This window comes from Aulonocara sp. 'chitande type north' Nkhata Bay, linkage group LG1 (assembly GCF_057382095.1).
Source record: "Aulonocara sp. 'chitande type north' Nkhata Bay isolate Kocher_YH1m ecotype deep benthic linkage group LG1, A_spYH_male_GT1.1, whole genome shotgun sequence".
NCBI classification, from domain to species: Eukaryota; Metazoa; Chordata; class Actinopteri; order Cichliformes; family Cichlidae; genus Aulonocara; species Aulonocara sp. 'chitande type north' Nkhata Bay.
Window position 1 is genome coordinate 7,433,042 of NC_141344.1, and position 20,944 is coordinate 7,453,985.

At 38.6% G+C, this 20,944-nt stretch overlaps 1 long non-coding RNA gene across 2 annotated transcripts in view; it reads left to right on the forward strand.

Annotated features, from left to right (window-relative positions):
• Positions 1–784: 784 nt before the first annotated feature.
• Positions 785–20,944, forward strand: part of LOC147338611 (uncharacterized) — a 53,015-nt gene continuing 32,855 nt past the window's right edge. The window contains exons 1-2 of one of the 2 annotated variants that reach the window (XR_015130172.1): positions 785–870; positions 1,586–1,707. This is a non-coding gene — a long non-coding RNA (uncharacterized LOC147338611). Of the gene's footprint in view, positions 970–1,585; positions 1,708–20,944 lie in introns of both variants that reach the window. The other variant, XR_015130162.1, reaches the window with a different exon arrangement.

A 20,944-nucleotide genomic window follows, 5' to 3' on the forward strand; every position in this document is an offset into this window, starting at 1 on the left:
AAACAATTTGTATCTTATAAAATATGTGAAAGATGAAAAAATCAGCCAGTTGCCTAAAGTTCATAAAAATTCAAGCTTTTAAATAATAGTTGAAAAAAAAATGGAGTGTCGTTATTCCCAGTTTTACCCCAAGGTATGCTATGTCCCAAATAAATCAAGACACAGTCATTAAGAAGTGCATCTATGTGGCCTTCAGCTCATCATTTTATTGGTGTTTGTATTGGCATCAAGATGAAGATGTACCTGAAGCTACTGAAGAGAAGTGTCTGTAAATGTCTCATGTCACTGATGCAGATCTTTTGAAAGCAGGAAAAAAGACGTAATCTGGTTTGCAGAAGGCTGTTTTAAATTCATCATAATTTCTAATATTACGAAATGGTGACTTTCAGAGACCTTTCATGATCTCAAAATAATCCGATCGCATGGAGAATTTTCTGTAACATATGGCAATGTTATACAACAACACAAACAGGACATATTTTACCAACATCAAGGTATTTTTAAATATAAATACAAGGTATATTGTTTGGTAATGATGCAGCTCTTAGGCTCTGGGGCTTTGTGTTTCACGATGTGTGTCCTTGCATTAAAGAGGGCATTCGTGTCAGTGTTACATTTGTTTTTTATATATGTATAATCCACTGGAGAAACAAATTCCATAAAGTGTTCTTTTATTTTGGACTATTTCGTGGTTGGTCAGTCATTGACTGTCAGGTCGAATTCGGTGTCTGATTGGTTAGAGAAGGAAAAATTTCCTGTTGAATGAAATGCGTAAAGCCCCGCCCATCCAGCCTAGCAAGACCAACGGAATTGAGTTAGCGAAAACTTCTTAGCTCTGATGCGGAAAGAGCTTGTAAACATTTTGGAAAGGTGATTCATTTGTGTTCAAATAGGTGTTTTAACGCAATGCATAGCAACTGCGTGACCTAAATAATACACCTGTGAAAATTTACTGTCAAGATATTACAGGTACAATTTTTGAACGCTTCTGCAATGTCTAATGGTGCTTTATGCTTAGCTGTAAGGAAAGTATTCTGCTTGCTTAAAGCCTAAATGATGATTTTATTCATCCATAAGAAAATATGTAAAAGACATTGTGTATAATCACTTAAAATATATTTTTTAATTTGTATGTATAATTTTGATATTTATGTTATTTTAGCGTACATTTTGTACTGTTCCTGAGCTCATGATAGATGTATTCTGTGTACAATTTCTATGGTTTACGTTTTAAAATTCAGAATTAAAATGAAAACGCATTTAATGGCTGATTGAACTGCAGTGTCATGTTAAGGGTTATTGATTAGCTTATGGCCATACAGGTGTTTCCCTGCCATATAATTCGAGGGGTCACTTCACACACTGGTTCGTGCAAAGTCAGTTTTATTTAAAATAGAAATATGAACATTTCCCTATTTCTGATCGTTTATTAATAATATGAAGAAATGAAATCCCAATAAACAAAACTGATTAAATATCTATTTACATTACAATTCTGGTGAGTTTTGGGTGCTTATCAATTTACTATTCAGGATATACTCTGCAATAATACCCACAATAACAGTCCTGTTGGTGTCTGTGCCAGGTTTTTGAGACTTCTTAAGGATACTGTGTCTTGGACCTTGGACTCTGGCTTATCTCTAGTGATGGCAAGTTACCAATCTTCAGAAAGAAGAAGACAGACCTCAGCTTGGCGGGAGCACTATGGTAGGACAATCACCCAGTTACTGCAGTCCTTTTGCTTGAATTGCCAGAACTTGAAACAAAACTGATTTTAGCTTTAAATGGTAAATGGTCTGTATTTGTATAGCGCTTTACTAGTCCCTAAGGACCCCAAAGCGCTTTACACATTCAGTCATCCACCCATTCACACACACACATTCACACACTGGTGATGGTAAGCTACATTGTAGCCACAGCTGCCCTGGGGCGCACTGACAGAGGCGAGGCTGCCGGACACTGGCGCCACCGGGCCCTCTGACCACCACCAGTAGGCAACGGGTGAAGTGTCTTGCCCAAGGACACAACGACTGAGACTGTCCAAGCCGGGGCTCAAACTGGCAACCTTCCGATTACAAGGTGAACTCCCAGCTCTTGTTCAGGAAGTCCTGACATTACTATCCAGAGTTATAATTTTTTAATGTAGCCCTAGTAAAGAAAACACTTCACAGATATCACCGAGATATCACCAAGGTCTCTTGGATGTTTTGGATGGTCCAAATAAAACCTTTAATTTCTAACCCAATTTGAGTGTTCACTGTTTAAAAGACCTTGGGTAAGTCACATTTTCTTCCTTTCGTTTCTTTTTTTTGTGCCCACACTTTCAATTTAGTTTAACTTTTGTAGTGCCAGTAAAACGACAAACATTTGGAGAGATTAAAAAAATCCTAAAAATACATCCATGCAGAAATAAAAATTAAAATGGGGAAAAAGGAGGATAAATGAATGAGTTCAATTAACTTGTTGAAATGTTTGTTTTGTTTTGTTTACATCTTCATTTATATATTTTTACCTTTTATTATAATAACTTGGGCGGTCCCAATCGCACTTGAAGTGATTGCGCAGTTTAAAGCAAGTAGACATCTGAAGATGATATATCTGATATATATGTTCTGACTGAAGTATTTCTAAAACAACTAAAATGAAAAGTAGTGGTTTTAACTGATGGATGCGAACTATTAATGAAAATTGAAAAACAGTTGAGGGCTTATAAAGTTTCTCTAGTTGGTGTATTGTGTAACGATGTGTTACCTGCTGTTTAAGTAGATAGCTGTGGTTGTATTAACACATCAGGATGAGGGTTAAATTGTTCTCAGTGATAGTCCATGTTGAGAGCATCTGATGGGCAGCGACAGATGCCATTGTATGGCGCAAATAAGACATGGAAAATTGACCAAACTTTACCAAAATGAACACCAGGTTTGTTATTAATATGCTGCTGTGTGGTTTTGATTGAAGTGCTAAAATAATCCAGGACAAAAGGGTTTTGTGGTATGCTGTGAGTTCTTAAAAACTTACCTTAAAGTGGAACACATAAATAGTGCTAATAAAAACTCTAGGGGCAGAATGGCAACTGAATCGTTTTTTTGGGGACTTGTGTCTGTGTAGATAACAAGGGACAAAGCACAGCAGCACGCTAAAAGATGAGCACCTCATCCAGCACAGACGAGGCCTGGACCTGGAAATGGAACATTGCTATAAATGTTGAAGCTCTCACTAGCCAGCCCTAGAAATACATGTTGGTTAAATAAATTATTATTCTAATATATTAATGTAATGCAACGCCAGTTAGCTGCTGTTTTTTGAGATTCTGTGTTGTTACCAATCACTAACCTGTGCCCCAGCAGGCAACAGCTGCAGCCCACTCAGAAATATGCCACTTTAAGAACCATGACATTATATCATTTATGCCCTTCTGCATTTAGGAAATCTCTAGATTTATTTCTTGAGATATTCAGTTTTCTTTTAAATATATATGGCATTAGGTTATGTAAGTATATTTAACTGTTTATGCCATCCATACTAGAACAACATATGGCAACAAAGTTTCTCCCCTTATAATAATTCAGTAACTATTTAAAACAAAACTGCCGGCTGTGTCGAGTCACTATGAAGGAATTTAAGAAAAAGAAATGAAAAGGCTGAATCCACAGTGGGAGGTGAAGGGTTAAGATGAAAACTGACATACAGTTTTTGATGATAATAAATGTGATGCCTCAGCTTACTAACACAGAGCAAAAAAGTCTCAAAACATCTGCGTCCCCCTCTGTATTCCTGTTATTTGTAAAATTTCTGTATCACTGCACCTCTATTCAAATTCAAATTCAGTGTCTTGCAACAAAGTGTTGAATTTACTCAGCTGTAAACCTGCTGACTGGCTGCTTGCATGCTGTGAATGACATGCAGTGGAAGTTTCACACTAAATCCCTGTTGCAACGCTGAGCTGGCTTTATGCTGAAAATACTCAAAATCTGATAGAGCATGTGCTTCTCTGTGGACTCGCTAGGGCACAGAAGATCAAACAGGGTTAAAGATACTCTCTGGTGGTGACTGAATATTAGGCTTTAGTGCTGGACATTTTCACAGATCAAATGTAACTCTGGTAGTCCACAAACTGCACAGTCTTGACTTGTGGGGTCTTTTTTGGCTCCCTAATATATGTACCTGCACCAGACCTTAAAGTTTGGAGTCTAATTACGCTGGTCTTAAGCGTCCTCTCGACTTTATTGCTATGCAGAAGTCCGGGCCTTTGACCTGTAAAGGTATTTTGATCTGGGATTATGGTTGTGTGATGGAAGGATTAAGACCCAATTAACTGAAGGGCTGTGAATGATGTGAATGATGATGATGTTTGAGGACTTTTCTTTGCTTTCTTCAAAAGTGAAGCACCATTTCCTGTGTGAAGCATTCCAAAATTCTTGAGAATTATAGTCCATCAACAGCAGGATTTTCAACAGCTCATGTTTTTTTAGACACTCCACAAGCATTTGTTACATATTTGTCCATGTCGTATATATAGACATATATTTATATGTGAGTTTGAGTGTGTTTTGGGGGCATGGTAGTGTGTGTGTGTGTGTGTGTGTGTGTGTTTGTGCACAGCAAACTGCCCACTCTCTATGGCAGTGAAGTCAGTGGTTCATATTTTGGATGATATAAAGATTAGATATGCTCTAAATTCAAATAGCTTCACACCGCAATAATTCCACTCTTTGTGTGTCTTTGTATGTGCACACATTTGTGCGTGCGTGGGCCGTGCATCTGCACATATGTTTATGTCAGTATAATAATACGATTCTGCATTAAATTTCCCCTCTTACTGCGATTCTCAGACTTGGCTGTGACATTATTGTAAATCCTTCAGTAGCGATACAGTAGTACTACATCAGACTCAGCGAGCCGGCCTTCCTCCTTAGAGCCAAAACACCTCCGCCACTCACGCACACATTCAGGCAGAATTGGCATCTTTTATCCTCAACTGGCCTCTTTTTTCAGAGATTGAAATTTACTATTCAACATTCTTCCCCTTGTTAGAAAATAGAATATTGCTTTCTGCCACTGACAAAGTTGGCTGAATTAGAAAATATGCAACAACCTGACACCACCTTCTGTTGCAGAAAAGAGCCTCTTTTTCATTTTTTGATTGAATTATGTATAAAGACTTAGAAGACACTCCCTGGCCATGGTGGTGTTACTTTCCCCATATTACTTATTCAACATGTCTAACCTTAGGCCCCATTAGCGTTGCAGAAGTGGAGCTATTTCCTCAGCTCTTCATGTTCAAACACAAGACTAACATAGAAGCAGGAGCTGAAACCCCACAGTGAGTCACACAGTCACAGTGTCTTCCCTCTCTGCCTCCTGCTCTGCCCACCTTTGGCAAATTAAGGCAAGATTTCATAGCTTTAACCTACAGATAGCATGCACTGCCACAGGCAGTATGGTCCCAAGGTTTGCCATATTTGTCTACAGGATGTGACATTGTTCCTCTGCACGTCTTTGATCTGCTTTGTCTTTTTATGTAGGCTTGTCTCTGTGAATCAGCGACGGAGAATAGTGTTTATTTTTATGAAATGTGTAGTACTCCAGCCGTCACCTGGATGAGGTGATTTGTATGTACCTCCGATGCACATATCGAGTCTAATGCTTTGACTGTTCTGTTCATTTTATATCACGATCCCAAGCGTTGTGCAGCAATTGAATTTGGGCATTTTTTATTCCTTTGTGTCTGTCTTCCTTTGACATGTTGTCAACGTGGAAATTCACAGCACCCCGCCACTTTTCCTCAAGCAACCTCTTGATGTGCCACAGTGAGAGTCGTGTCATGAATAAACATGCTGATGTACAAAGGGATGAGTGTTGGTTAGAGATGAGATAGACAGTTTACATGTGTTTGAAAGGGAGGGCCTGCAGAGAGGAGAGTGACAGGGTCACGGAGCCCAAATGTTTAAAAAAAAAGCTGCTTCCACTAACATCTTTTTCTTTTCTCTTTTTTTTTTCAGTGGTTAAAACATGCTTCTGTTGAAATTCTAGTTGTGGCTCCTGCTGTTGCTCTGCGATTAGTGAAATCCTGTTTGCAGCACTCCTTTTTTTTAAAAGTTAAAATATTTTTTCCAGAAGTCGGTGCTCTGAGTGGTAAAAACACGTTGAGTTCTCAGCATTGTCAGGAATGAGCAGCAGCACCTTCTTAAGTTTGGAAATAATCAGAGGAAAAAAAGCTGGTACTTTACACTGAGACTCCTGGAGCTCTGGCAGCACTTGTCAAATAACATCAGCCTATGTCAGACCATAAGACCACAAAGCTGATAACCTTCTCTTCCAACTCTGTATACTCCTAGTCGAGCGCTAAGACCATCAGGTCAATTACTCTTGGTGCAACCTAGGTCTCGGCTGAGGACCAGAGGCGATCGTGCTTTTGTCTAAGCTGCACCTAACCTCTGGAACAGCCTTCCTGCTACTATTCGTGCCTCGGACTCTATCCAATCTTTCAAATCACGGTTGAAAACTTACCTATTTAATCTGGCATTCCCGACTAGCTAGTGCCCTCATCTCATCTATTTTAATCTTATTATTGCATCTTTGTTTAGCCTCCTAGTGGATATTTTATATATGTGAACTGACCCTATCTCTGAATTGAGGTCTGATACCTACTTTATTGAGCCCACACTTCTGGTCTAATTAGTGCTTCCCATCTGTTAGTGTTAGTGCTTGTTTTGTATTTTGTTACTGCCTTTCTATATAGGGCTGGGCCATATCATACTGTTCACGGTAATACCAGTATAAGGTTAGGCAATGATAAGAAAATTAATTGCCCTGCCCTACTTTTATATACATTTATTTTGGTCTATTGTATTATTGTGAAGCACTTTGATATACCTTTGGTTTTAAATGTGCTATATAAGTAAAGTTGTATTATATTGCATTGTTATTTTATTTGTTTTATCTGGGTAGTTATTTGTTCCCACTTTTGCAGAAGGATAGTTAATCTTGAAACATTTAATGGTTGTTTCAGCTCTTCATCCCAATTTTTAAGCATTTAGCTAGTACAAAATAATGTGAAAACAAAAAATATTTGACATTGATAACTGATAATTGGCTGATGTGGGTAGTTAGTTATTCAGGTGATTTATCTGTATTCCATTTTAAGTTTTGCAAAGTGTGGTTCATATAGTGGTTTCATTAATTGGACAAAAAGATGATGTTAAAAGTTGTGAATGGACTTGGAAGAAATCTAATTTGTTTGTTTTTGCTATACTTTAGAAAGCACAGCAAAATTTTAAAATGTGGCTTTTTAACATGAGATGGTGAAGCATTCCAGGTTTCGAGTGTTTAATCAGAAAAGGCTTCGCCACCAGCTTGTTCATGGGCTCTCCGGTGCGAGAGCAGCAGGGGAGTATTGGAGGACCGTGGGATACGAGCTGGGATTAGTACCTCTACAAAATGGGTTGGGGCTAAGCCATTTAATGTTTTGCAAATCATTAAAAGAACTTTAAACAACTCACTTTTAAGAATGACTGGGGAATAAGTTGGAGAAGCTAAAGTCGCTATCCTGTCCTCACACTGGTTGTGAGCCTCAGAGTGGAGCTTTAGATAAGTTGTTGCTGTTTTGTGGCTTTTTTATAAGTTCTTAAAAGTAATCAGATCTTTGAAGGCAAGAGTGATTTTTATCGCCTTCCTGTTTTTTTTATTAAATTACTGAGGTCACTGAGTAACACCCAGGCTTGTAACTTCTGATTAGCTCGTCCAGCTAAAGGACCAATGAGCTGATGCCATTGTGCCTCTGTCTACAGTTAACAAGAATCACTACTACTCCCAGAGTATTGTTCAGATTTCAGTGAAATTTGCACACAATGATAATCTAATGGGTCTTTACTCAAATGCATGGTCAAGGTCATATTTATCATTCTGCAGCTGAAACCAGTATTTTGTTAGCTAGCTGTGCAGAAGCCTGTTTTCTTTTTATGAGCAAAGCCACTTCAGAACCGTTCCAGCCATTCCAGACTTTTAGGGTTTGACATTACCTAACCTTACATTGGTGACCATTTGTTTGGAATGATTATGCCTTGAGTTCTGGTCTATTATGTGTTTATTACCTTGCGGTCGTGTCCTGGTGATTTGTGTGCGTTGCCAGACATGATAGAAACAACCAAAATGCGGACGTCTTTGTGCAAGTCATTTTTTGTCAGGGGAAAACATATTTATTCCTCTTCTTTTTCCACTTCTTTTTACTTTCCTGTACATCCATTCTGACAGTTTCAATAATGTCCCAATTTGCTGACATTTATGAGTGCTTATATTGATGCTGTGATTATTATTCTTTATGTGTTATTCTCTCACTGAGAAATTCAAAAAATGTGGCAGAAAAGTAGCTGGAATTGCACAGAAGGAATCTATGCTACTGAACTGGCCAATCATAATAGTTGTGGGTAGGGCTGTGCGATATGACCAAAATCTCATATCCCGATATAAGAATTCTATCGTCCCGATAACGATATAAATCACAAAAATGTAACATTTTCTGTAAATTCTGTGAATCTCGGGCAGCTCGACTTGCGGGAAGTGTTTCCAGCTGCGCGTCATGTAGCTGGAGTCGAGTGTTTTAACCAATGCATGAAACTATACATTTTTAGACATAAGTTGTAACAGCCGCCGTTTTCTTTGTATTTATTATACGGCGTGCTGCGGGGAAAAGCCTGTTCTAACGTTTGAGTCTAAGGTTTATTTTTTAGCACCTGGAAGCTATTTTTTTGCTTCTCATCCGTAAATAATCTGCTCTTTCACGTGGTTCAGTTTATTTTGAAAAGTCTCAACAGGATCTTGAGCTTTATTGTGAAAGGTTTATGTGGAACATAAACAAGCGGACACGAGATGCTGTTACCGTCGTTGTTGCTAACCACAACGCATAAAAAGAGGCGCTTGTCCGTCCGTAGTGTGGTTATATTAAATATAAGAGAAAGAGAGAACTTTAAGAAATTAATATAGCCACTACAGTGACTAGAGATGGACCGATCCGATATTACGTATCGGTATCGGTCCGATACTGACCTAAATTACTGGATCGGATATTGGAGAAAAATAAAAAATGTAATCCGATCCATTAAATATCACGAAAGCACCTCACAAAACTTGCAACACGCCGTAACTCGCCTCAGAACGTTAGCACGTCGGAGCAGTATGCATCACGTGATAGAGCGGCTGTGACATTTGTGACCTGTTGGTGGTCTGGATAGCATGTGGAGCTTCGCTAGCAACCCGGCATTTCATCTCCGACAAAGTTATCCCCGAGAGAAGTAAAGCAAGTGTGTAAGTCCATCTCTGAATGTTTGTAAAGCATTCCTGCGTTAAGCTTAACAAGCGACTGCCTCTTCTTGCTGCTACTTCAATCATGAAACTGCTTAATGATCAGCTGATCGGCTTTTCTGTCTCGACTCCGTCTCTCTGGTTTGTTTTTGGTCCACTTTGCACCAGAAAGAGGAAACCAGCGGCTGAACAACAGCAGTGCTTGATAAGCTGTTGTTAGAATGTATTTATTATTACTTTCTACTCGAGGATCTTTTGTAGCTGACGGCTGGTAACTGTGCAGGGGCGGATCTAGCAAAGTTTAGCCAGGGGGGGTGATAGGGCATTAACAGGGAAAAGAGGGCACAAAGACATACTTTTCTTTCTTATTCTCATTTAAAATGTCTAGCTTTTAATAAATAATTATCTGACACCCAAAGTTTTAATTTGATGTAAAATGAATAGAAGTCCATTACTGTATATAGTAACTATTAAGTCTAATATACCCTAGTAAGCTATAGTACTTTTTCCTTTGGGAAGGTACCATCTGTGCAGTCTGCAATTTTGTTGAAGAAAGATGTTGAATCTATTTAATATTTCTTGAAAAATAATTGATTTCTGTGCATTTTTTTTTTCACACTGCATCAAATTAAGGTTGATTACATCGATTAAGCATCATGAGGTGGAGCGTGAGGGGTGGTTCCCTATTTTTTATTTATTTATTTTTGTTGTTGCTGGGAGTTGGAACCCTATTAGTTAGGTTGCTTAATATTTACGCTAAGTACTCTTTAAAATACCAGAATAGGGAGGATGGTGTAGGTTTAAGTTTATTAGATTGATCAGTATTGCTGAACTATGAAATTTTTTTTTTTTTGCATACAGGTATAACAGAATAGCTTTAGTGTAGTTGTTGTTTTAAACTTGAGTATGAACTTATACAAAATGCAGCAAGATATTAAAAAAACAAACAGTTTTGTTGATTAAAAAACACTATATCGGATTCATATCGGTATCGGCAGATATCCAAATTTATGATATCGGAATCGGTATCGGACATAAAAAAGTGGTATCGTGCCATCTCTAACAGTGACCATCAAAACGATGAAAAAATATTGCCGTAAACAGTTTATTTTGCGACACCACGAAACAAATGATTGCGTAAAATGAAACGATAGACGTTTTTATATCGTCATCCGATATATAGGGGAGACCGGGGATAGTTGTAACGTGGGTCAGTTGTAACACTTTTAATTTCTCCAATCAGGGCTAAGTTTCAAATCATGTGATTCACTCGGTACATGCGCAATTCAGTTCTTCCATCACTGGTGAAAAATCAGCACCCTTCGACAAACACAGACAATTTTAGAAGAAAAAAACTAATTTGTATGCCAAAAAGTAAGTTTTTTGACTTTATTTCATTTTCTAATAGCACTAACTGCTTTGCAGTTAAACTCATCAAACTTAAATTATGTTATTTGTATGTCTATGGGGATATATTCTGTGCATGTCTTTAGTGCTAATGTTTTAGGTGTTAGCTGTAATGCGAACTAGATCGTGGCTATAGGAGTCTGGGTCAGTTGTAACAGCAACAGCCTGGGTTAGTTGTAACAACCACGCAAATGTTACAACTTACCCCACTATTACTTTAACTCATATTTTTTTGTTTTCTTTGAATTACAGTATGCCTAGGTCATGGAAAAGACAGACTGACCGAGGGGTGCCACTCAGTATTTTGGAGAGAGCATCAAATGATGTTAGAAATCAGGGAAAGTCCACCAGATCTGTGGCAAAATTGTATGGCATTTGCCATGTCACTTTGCACCGATTTTGTAAAGAGAGGAAGAAGCTGGAAGAGCAGGGATCAATGGAACTCCCACCTGTAGGATACCATAGTGGAAAGAAGGTCTTCACTGATAAACAAGAGAAGGAATTAACAGAATACCTGATGAGAGCTGCAGATGCATTTTATGGACTATGTCCACGTGAGGTAAGCAGATAGGAAGCAATAAAGGATAAGACAAGGGAAAGTTAGAAATTTGTAATGGTAGCAATTTAAAATATAGTATATCAGAAATACTAACATATTTCGTGATTAAAATTACAGGTAAAAGAACTGGCATATCAGCTTGCAGTGAAACATGGATGCAAATATCCAAAGTCATGGGACAAATTCTCAAGGGCTGGACCAGACTGGTTCTCAGCCTACATGAAACGAAACCCAATTTTGTCCATTAGAAGTGCTGAGGCTACAAGTCTGGCACGGGCCACCAGTTTTAATCAACACAATGTAGCAATGTTTTTCCAAAAATTTGATGAAGTGCTAAAGAGACACACCTTAACAGCAAATGACATATGGAATATTGATGAGACTGGCATAACAACTGTGCAAACCCCGGACAGAGTGATTGCAAAACGTGGCACTAAACAAGTTTGTGCAATGACATCGGCAGAGAGAGGTTCACTGGTCACCCTTGCATGTGCAGTTAATGCCATTGGCAACACAATTCCTCCAATGTTTGTGTTCCCACGCATACGTTATGCAGACCACTTTGTCAGAGATGGGCCAGTAGGAAGTATTGGCAGTGGAAATAAGTCAGGATGGATGCAAGAAACAGAGTTCCTCATCTTTTTAAAGCACTTTGCAAATCACACCAAGGTCAGCAATGAAAAAAAAGTGATTCTTCTCATGGATAACCACAGTTCACACCTGTCAATTGCAGCCATTGACTTCTGCAAGAGCAATGGAATTGTGATGCTCACATTTCCCCCTCACTGCAGTCACAAACTCCAACCACTTGACAGGAGTGTTTATGGCCCACTGAAAAAGATGGTGAACAGTGCAAGTGATTCCTGGATGAGAATGAATCCAGGAAAGACCATGACAATATATGAAATACCAGGTCTTATCAGGACGGCACTTCCAGCAGCAGCTACACCAAAGAATATACAGGCTGGATTCCAGTGCTGTGGAATTTGGCCATACAATCCAAACATATTTGAAGACAGTGACTTTGCTCCATCACAGGTCACAGATCGTCCTTCTCCAGCAGTCCATATGGACATTTCTCCAGCTGACCAACAGTCTGCTCCTATTGCTGCTCATCTCACCAGTCCTACAGCTGACGACATGACCACTCCTCCAGATGCTCACATCTCCAGTCTCCCAACTGACCTCCAAGCTGCTCCCTCATCAGGCTGTGATGAAAACCCACAGACCTCCTTGGGCTTTAACCCAGAAGATGTGCGACCCTTACCAAAAGCTGGACCTAGAAAAACCCCTTCAACGGGAAGAAAAAGGAAACAAACAGCAATACTCACTGATACACCAGTTAAGATGGCCCTTGAGGCAGAACAGAGAAGCAGGAAAATAAGTTTTCCAAAGAAGAGGCTGTGCCAGAAAAAAGGCAAATCCACTCCCACAAACCTAAAACAATCCAAGCTTTCCACATCACGAAAGAAAAATCAGAAAATGAAAAACACTGAACAGGACAACACAGATTCCTCAGATGCTGATGAGAATTTCTGTATTGTGTGCATGGAAAACTTCAATAACTCAAAGCCAGAAGAAGCTTGGGTTAAGTGCCTGACCTGTGCACTGTGGGTGCATGAGGCCTGCACTCCAGGACAGCCATACATCTGTCACCACTGTGATTCTGATGGTGATTAAAAACTTGACAGAAACACATACAGTTCATTTGATGAAGCTGGTGCACAGCTACATTTTTTCAGGTTAATTATTATGTTCAAATGTGGCAAGAGTTGTCGGTTATAATCCCCACCGAGCCAATGAAGACTCAATGAAGGCCAACCAAAAGTATTGAAAAATTCAGTTGGTGAAAAGTTTTTGTTACAGTATGTTCAAAATCTATATTTCTGCACTCTGTCACACACTCCTACACACACTCACAAACACACAAATAGCTACATAAATGTTTATAAGTGCATTCAGGTGTTGAATAAAATAGATTACATCTTAAGATTTTGTCAGTACCCTTATTTCATTGTGTTACATCTCACCCCGGGGTATGTTACAACTAACCCAGACTATGGGGTTAATTGTAACATTTCACTCTTTGTGTTTGAGAGCATACCATGCAATGGGTAATTGTGCTGCAGAGAAAATAGCTGCACTATTTAATAGCAGAGACATGTAAATACTTTGCATTAAATTTTGAATCCACTACCTTAAAAGAGCTCCAAGCTACAGACAGAAATGTCAAAAATGTTACAACTATCCCCGGTCTCCCCTATCGTTATATCGAACAGCCCTAGTTGTGGGCTGCGTTGACGCAAACTTTAGCTACATTTTTAGGTAGGTGCACACCAGGTTTGGCCATGCAGAGAAAAATGTTGCCCATACCTGAGCTAGGGTCAAAGCAAGACATTTGTACAGAGTTGTAATTTCCCTTTATTGCTACCACATGTTAGCTTGGTTTTGAACCTTTATCCAGTTCTACCAATATACATTATTAACTGTTGTAGTACTACCGAACCAGCATTCTGAGTGGATTATCAGATGAGTCTCACAATCATCTGCTTTTACATGCATGTGGCACACACTCTGTCTGTCTCCTATCCTCTGTGGAACGTGAATGAATAGGATGAAGTACTGAATAGCGGTTGCTGAATGCTATAGTGAGAAGAAAAGCAGCAGTGAGATGTTATCAGTGGGGGAAATGGTCTCTCCTGGTTGATTTACTAGTCATGTAGTGTGCTTGTCTGACTGCAGTATAGCAGATAGTGTCAGAGGGACATCAGAAGAGGCCCAAGGGACTGTCCGCTAAGAGATCAACCAGAAAAACATGTTATCAGTGACATACTGTGTGACCATGAGCTAATGCTGGCTGCGTTTTCACTATGAGATCAAAAGGGATTTTTAAGATCAACTGTCTGAATATTTGCTCAAAGCTGCACCGAAGCAAATTTATATGTACACAAGCACCCGTCTTATTAAATCAGAAGTTTGAGCCCTACAAGAGTAATGCAGTCCAATATTTCTAACTGAGATGCCATTGATTTACCCTGTTTGGCCAAATTAAATTCAGGTATGGGCACTGATACAGCAGGAAATCTGCTCACTACAGGAAGTCACATTCAATAATTAAGACTGAAATGCAAACAGTATTCTAATCAGCAGTGAGTAAGTACCCTCTCAGAAAACTTTACCTTTGAATATAAGCTTTTCTTTCTTCCCCATCTGGTTTTCTTTTCTTTTCTTTTCTTTTCTTTTCTTTCTTTCTTTGTCTTTCAGTGTAAACCATCAGGTATTGGTTGTGTCTGTTATGGTGGTTGATGTAAGAGTTTCAGCGACAATCTTTTGCCATCATTTCCTACAGCAGACATTCCCAAGACTGCCACGGCCCAGTTTCAAAATCTAAAAATCCACCCAAGCCGATTATAACATGAGCTCAACATAAAGTAATTCCTTCATTGTGTTTTTGTGCATTCATTTTGATCACTATTTGCTTATTTAGGTTGATTTCCTATTAACAAGCCTCTGCCACCTGATAGCTGCTTCTTTGTCGCTAGTAAGAAAAACAAAAAATAGACAAAATACTTGGTAACCACTTTACACCTACAGGAGCTGACTTGATAATGAAAACTTGTAGCATGAAGCTCCTGGTGCACAGTTCTTAAGTTTTCATTAGTTCTTAAAGTTGTCATTAGCTAGTTCCTCCATGGCCCACACTTTGGAAATCACTGTCCTCCAGGGTATCAGTGAGTCATTTAAGAAGATGCTAAATTTCTTCTTTTATGTATTAATGCTGGTAGAAATATTAGTAACATACACAGGGTTTTCCTGTATATAGAAAATCTTGGCGCTCAATAAAAGAATAAATCAGGACTGTAATTTAAAATTGTTTTTTGTGAGTTTTATTTCCTCTAGATTAAAATACTGTCAATAACTGGCAAAGTTTTGTTTATTAAAGTAATACTCATTCTTTGGGTAGTTATTTGTGGTATTGGAAAACCTGTCCATTTCCCATTAAATAGTACCACATCTGAGTATGTGGGTTGCACCAATTAAAAAACTTACCTGTCTGGACCAAAACAGCTTATTCTACTATTGCATCTTGTTTTGACCTTCTGGTACCGTAGACAATCAGGTGCTGACAGTTAGAGTTCTGACTGGAACCTGATTAGGGCTGTTTAGCAATGAGTCTAGATTCTGCCTATGGCATTTGCATCTAAGGGTTGAAGGAGAAGATGTAGAGAACTCTATCCTGATTGCTGGACCAATAGGGTAACAGAGTTTAGTGGAGGCAGTATCATGGTGTGGGGCGACATGTCCCTCACTGGAAAAACAAGGCACTTGTGGGATCAGATTGGGCGTGCTGTTCGTGTCAGAGTGAACTACACTGCCACACTGGCTGTTGACTACAATTACGAGTATTAAGAGAGTTCTCCTAATGCTACAGTCACACAGGGAAAACAATGGCTGAAGACCATGGCACAATCAAAATTATTGTGACTGAACTTGCAATCAATACGATTAGATGATGATAAGTCTGCTGTTACTTTTCTACTGAATGGGATTAAGTTTGCAAATACATGCAATGTATTTGTGATAATGCAACAATAATACTGTGATACTTTGGTGAAAGTTGCAAACCTGTTGTCATCAACATACACAGAAATTTACATCAAACACAAATTGATATTAACTACAGTATTCTGCAACCTGAGCCAACCCTCATTTCTTTATATATTGCTTCCAGAGAGCCAGACTTACCTGTATTTTTAAAAACTGGTATTAAGCAGTATTTCTCTAAGCTGTCTGTGCCTTAACACTTAATCATAGGTTAACTTACTTATGACACATTCAAACATTAAAATTGGCACCTAACTCAAGGTATGAACTAGGGTTGTGTCTACACACAACAGAAACTGTAGGAAAAAAAACAGATTTAAATGATATCTTTAGGGACACTAGGCACAGCCTGTTGCATAAACACAATTTGTTACCATTTTGTTAGTCAAATCCATGAAAACTGCCAACGGGCAAGAAATAGAATTCTTGCATCAACAAGGTTACTCTTGAAGACCTATTAACAAAAATCTTGGCATATCTAGACATGTTACAACAGTTATTTAACTGCAAAATGACACAGACACTTTGTAATCTTGCTTTTGGCATATAGGAATATAATCAGCATACCAAACACCAGACTCGACTCCATGAGTCTGCTGTTGCAAAGAGAAATTGCAATTAATGTCAGACTTTATAAATTAGACAGCCATTATTTGAAAACCTATGCCAATCTGGCTGGGAGAGTTTGCGGTCAATCTGAATTGGACTAAAATTGTTTGACAAGTTGCCTCCCACCAGATAAACTGTGTAGTCACTTTGAGATTAAATGTAGTTGTTTAGAGGTTGGTGGTGTTGCATGTCAAGCACTTGTCAGCCAGTAACAGCAATTACTTGCAATCGGATGCAGAATATGAGAAAAGATTATGCGATCAGGCAGATTTTTTGTTTGTTTGTTTGTACTCTAGTATTATTCTATCAGGCTGTCATATCAGTGTAAACTATAGGTGAAGAATCCTAACTTGCTGTTTACATGTGTTCCCATTTTAATCTACAAAATCCACACGGGCTCTTCCTGTAGATAAAAGCCGAAACTGGTTTATTAATCTCCAGGTCGGCAAGTATCGACAAAGGGCAGTTGTCAATGACTCAGTTATGACCCTGCAGAAAAAACTATTATGCTTCAGTATTCTCTCACTGCTGCTGCCTGCCTTTAAGTACTCATTAAGCACTGTTATGTATTGGTAGTGGTCTTGTATGAGTATGCAACTCTACGTGTAACTCTACATTCATCAGTGTTGGGAAGGTTACTTTTAAAATGTATTCCACTACAGATTACAGAATACATGCCCCAAAATGTATTTTGTAACGTATTCCATTACGTTACTCAAGTAAGTAACGAGTAACGTATTCTGAACACTTTGAATTACCTATTATATTCTCATGCTTTTTACAACCACATGAATGTACGATTGCTGTGTGAATTATTATTTTTACTGACGGTTACTCGCCACACCCCCCATATGGAAAAGATATATATAAATCTTATAAAGTTTGTATCTGTCTTGTGTGAAACTTGTATGAAAAGCATACAAGAGTGAAAACAGATATAAGATCCCTTGAAAAATTATATAATGAAACTTGTATGTTTTGGATACTTACTAAAACAATAAATGAAAGTAATGAGAAAGTGGCCACTTTCATGAGTAAATCATGTAAGTTTTTACTATTTCTTTTCCATATGGGCAATACCGACTAGATCTTTAAATCTTAATATAAAATGAGTAACAGTAGGGTGGGCATTAGGGTAAGGCTGCATTTTTGCAGCGATGTCGTATAGAAAACTGTTTTACGTGTATATAAAACAGGTCCGCGGCTCCAAACCGTAGTTAAGGAACCTCTGGCTAATACGTCGGGTTCCATGTCGGGCTCATAGCCGAAAACTAGCTTTACTTTGTTGTCTGGGTCAACTTTGCTTGCGAGAGACAAAGAGAGGCGTTGAAAGGCTGCTCCAACGGAACTTATTGTTTCGGAGGAAAACACGAACACAGTGTACAGTCGAGTTTTAATAGCTTACTTACAACTGGGCTCGTCAGGCACTGTTCTTGACTGCAGTGGTTATTATTATATTTACATGCTTCCAGCTCCCATTTCTGCTCGGTGACAGCTCGGACCTTTCCACTCTCCTTTTTCTCCCTTCCTCGCGCTCACAAACACATAACGGGTATGGCAGTCCATTCTCCCTGGAGTACGGACTACACTGCCCATGAAGCTACATTCTTTAGGGCTATGCCTGTAACACTCTGCCTATTGCCTTTATATTAAATCATTTTTGTGAAGAATTTTTAAAAATATTTCTTCACGTCATTATGCAGGCCGCAAGTAGAGGTGACATGGGCCGCAAGATTGAGACACAGACATGAGCCTCTTAATGCGTGTTTTATTTGGGGCGTGGAAACCAAAAATAGAGAGGGCATAGCCGAACATATGAAACAGGAAAATCCCTTTATTTCAGCAAAGTAACTATATTCTGAATACCACCTTTTTAAACTGTAACTGTAACGGAATACAGTTACTCATATTTTGTATTTTAAATACGTAACGGTAGTACATGTATTCCGTTACTCCCCAACACTGACATTCATGTAACTCTACATTTATTATACAGTTGGGAGGAAATTATTCATGATAATGCAGATTAGACTACAACTAAAGTGTCATTTTTTAGCACTGTGGCTGAATGTAATATGACAGTAAATATTAATACACTGTAATTTGTTCAAACTGCAAATCAAATTCACATCCTCAGATACGCCGCCTTGTCGAACTAAGTCAAAAAAAGCCAACAAGACTCACTTTGCTATTATGTATGATAAAGAAAAACATAAATTAGAGTTTTGTAAGGATTAGTAAACTGTTGAATATTTGCATACCTGACTAAGTAATTATTATTTTTTAGTGTAAAGTTTTGTTTCTAAATCGAGGTCTTACAAAGCCTTTAAAAAATTTGTTGTGTTATTTATTTCTTTTTTTAATGAATGGAGCAGGAACACTGGCATAGTAGTGAAGTCCAAGGTCTGTTGCCAGTTTAACTAGTTCCATTTTAAGCTGTGTGTGGGATGTCGGTGTCAGTGGTCAGTGTTTATTTGAGCTGCCAGTGGGTAAAGAGGGAGGAAAGTTTCCGGATAGGTCAGAAGACCATCATCGACCAAAAAATGTATTATTTTTGTAACAGTTAACTCTTCATTTGATATTTGTAACCACTGGACTGTAATCAAAATGCCTATAGGAAAAAAGTAGGCTGTCAGCAAAAGACTGGAAGCTTTATGTTATTGGATAAAACTCATCAGAAACAGAATATTTTATTAATCCCAGAGGACATTATGTGGTCACAGTTGCTCCAAGACAGTAAGAACATTAACTAACAAGTTAAAGTACCAATCAAATATTACAATATTTTACAAAATATTGCAAAATAGCTCTAATATATAAATATCTCAATATATTACACTCAATTAAATATAGATAAAGTTGTAATTGAGGTGCCCCTCTTATCATCCCGACTTGATGTTATTTTCTCTGTAGAGACTGTGCAGATATTAACGGTGTGCAACTACTGCAGTGTGTACTTCTGCTTTTAGATGGAGGAGTTGTACAGAGAGATGGCCGCAGGCAGGAATGATTTTCTGTGTCGTTCAGCGGTGCATTTGGGTAATCTCAGTTTCGCACTGAACATGCTCCTGTGACTGGCCAGCACGTCATGGAGTGGTTGGGAGAATATTGTCTTTAGCTTAAACGACATCTACCTCTCTGACACCGCCTTTAGAGAGTCCAGCTCCACCTCCGCAATGTTACTGCTGTGCGGATCAGTTTTCTGGCATCCACAACCCTCAGCCTGCTGCCCCAGCATGCAACAGCAGACAGTATGGCACTGGCCACAACAGGCTCATAGAAAATCCTGAGCATTGTCCAACAGATTAAAAGACTTCAGCCATCTCATAAATAGTCATGGCTCTGGCCCTTCCTGTACAGTGCATTTGTTTTTAACCCAGTCTAGTTTATTGTCAGTGTGTACTTTGAGGTATTTATGGTCCTCCACCATGTCCACATCAACTCCCTGGATTGAAACAGGGTCCACAATCATGTCCTTGGTCTTTATTACGTTGAGCTGCAGATGATTGTGCTTGCACCATATGACAAAGGAGTCCACCACAGCCTCATCGTCTCATCACCCCAGCGGATGCATCTAACCACCGCAGAGTCATCAGGTGCAGGTGTCGGTGCAGCAGCTGAAGTCTGTGTTGTAGAGGGTGAATAGGAAAGGGGAGAAGATGGTCCCTTGTTTTGCTCCAGTGTTGCTGACCACCATGTCAGACACACACAGTGTTAAAGACGCTCAAGTCAAACTTGGGATATAGTTTGTAGAGAAAAAAAAGTGGTAATAATGTATTGCAGTTTATGGTATTGTAATACTCTGCATATGGAAAATGTTTATCATTGAAATCGTATCATTTTATGAATTAAGATTTTTGATGATATTGTGGACTCTACAGGGATTCCAACCTGTAGTGAAAAATTAAACCTGGACAGTTCTGAAGCTTTTGATGTATAAAATGAAGGGTATGTAATGTTGGCTGTTTCTAAGTAAACTGACATAATGTGTTGTGTTGTGTACGTGCCACATATTTTAGCAACATTTCAAATATAATTAGGTTATTGAAGAATGTGTTTCTGACTCTTAAAAGACTCTTATATGTATACAAAATAAGTACATACAGTATTTGGTTGGAAAACAGTTTAACTAGCCCCGTTTAATTGCTCTTAATTTTGACTGTTTTCTCATTGTTTTCTACTTTTACACTAGTCTATTAGTTTTATATTTTTTCTCCAGTTTGATGGAGTCTGAAATTAGTCGCCAAGAACATCTCTAGTCCATTTACCATTGCACACTGTTCCCAGTCAGTGTGATTATGTTCATTTGCAACAAAAAGTCACAAACGAGCATAATCCTGAGTAAGTAAGATTGGAGAAGGCAATTTTTCCCCTTTTACAGAAACTTCAGAAGTCAACAAATCAGTGATGCTGAAAGGGGCCGTGGCAGCAATCAAGGACTATTTTCCTATATACCTATCTTTG